This window comes from Triticum dicoccoides, chromosome 4B, assembly GCF_002162155.2.
Source record: "Triticum dicoccoides isolate Atlit2015 ecotype Zavitan chromosome 4B, WEW_v2.0, whole genome shotgun sequence".
In the NCBI taxonomy this organism is placed as follows: domain Eukaryota; kingdom Viridiplantae; phylum Streptophyta; class Magnoliopsida; order Poales; family Poaceae; genus Triticum; species Triticum dicoccoides.
In genome coordinates this window covers 676806227-676806471 of record NC_041387.1, presented here as the reverse complement: position 1 = coordinate 676806471, position 245 = coordinate 676806227, and positions in this window count along the sequence as shown.

Sequence of the window (245 nt, the reverse complement as noted above, 5' to 3'; positions counted from 1 at the left end):
CAAGTGGATACTAGGGATCAAACCCTAACAAAACTAACTTGATTACATGGTAAATCTCATCCAACCCATCACCGTCCAGCAAGTCTATGATGGAATTACTCACACACGACGGTGAGCATCATGAAATTGGTGATGGAGGATGGTTGATGATGACGACGGCGACGAATCCCCCTCTCCGGAGCCCCGAATGGACTCCAGATCAGCCCTCCCGAGAGAGATTAGGGCTTGGCGGCGGCTCCATATCG